This window comes from Sinocyclocheilus grahami, unplaced genomic scaffold (assembly GCF_001515645.1).
Source record: "Sinocyclocheilus grahami isolate Dianchi unplaced genomic scaffold, SAMN03320097.WGS_v1.1 scaffold1405.1, whole genome shotgun sequence".
Lineage (NCBI taxonomy): Eukaryota > Metazoa > Chordata > Actinopteri > Cypriniformes > Cyprinidae > Sinocyclocheilus > Sinocyclocheilus grahami.
The window spans coordinates 10,075-10,423 of NW_015506584.1; positions in this window are offsets into that span (position 1 = coordinate 10,075).

The following is a 349-nucleotide window of genomic DNA, read 5'->3' on the forward strand; positions in this document are numbered from 1 at the left end:
CCGTTGTGTTCTCCCCATGGCTCCCCTAGCCTGCCTTGAGTCCCTCCTCCTCCTGCTGGAGCAGGGGGAGCGTTCACTCGAGGACCATACCAGACTGTTTCTGGCCCTCGCCGAACTCTCCACCAACCCGGACAACACGCTCTGCACGTTCTATGATGCCAGCCTGAACCCCGCGTGCAGAGCGACGTCATCCGAAGATGGTCCTCGAGCGGATCTCGCCACCTTTTTGGAGTGGATTCTGGCGAGAAACGGATTGCTTCTCACCATCTGTCCCGAGGATGATCTCGCCAGATCCACTACTGACCCAGTGCCCAGCCCACTATCTCCCCACTGCGCGGAGCGCATGCCC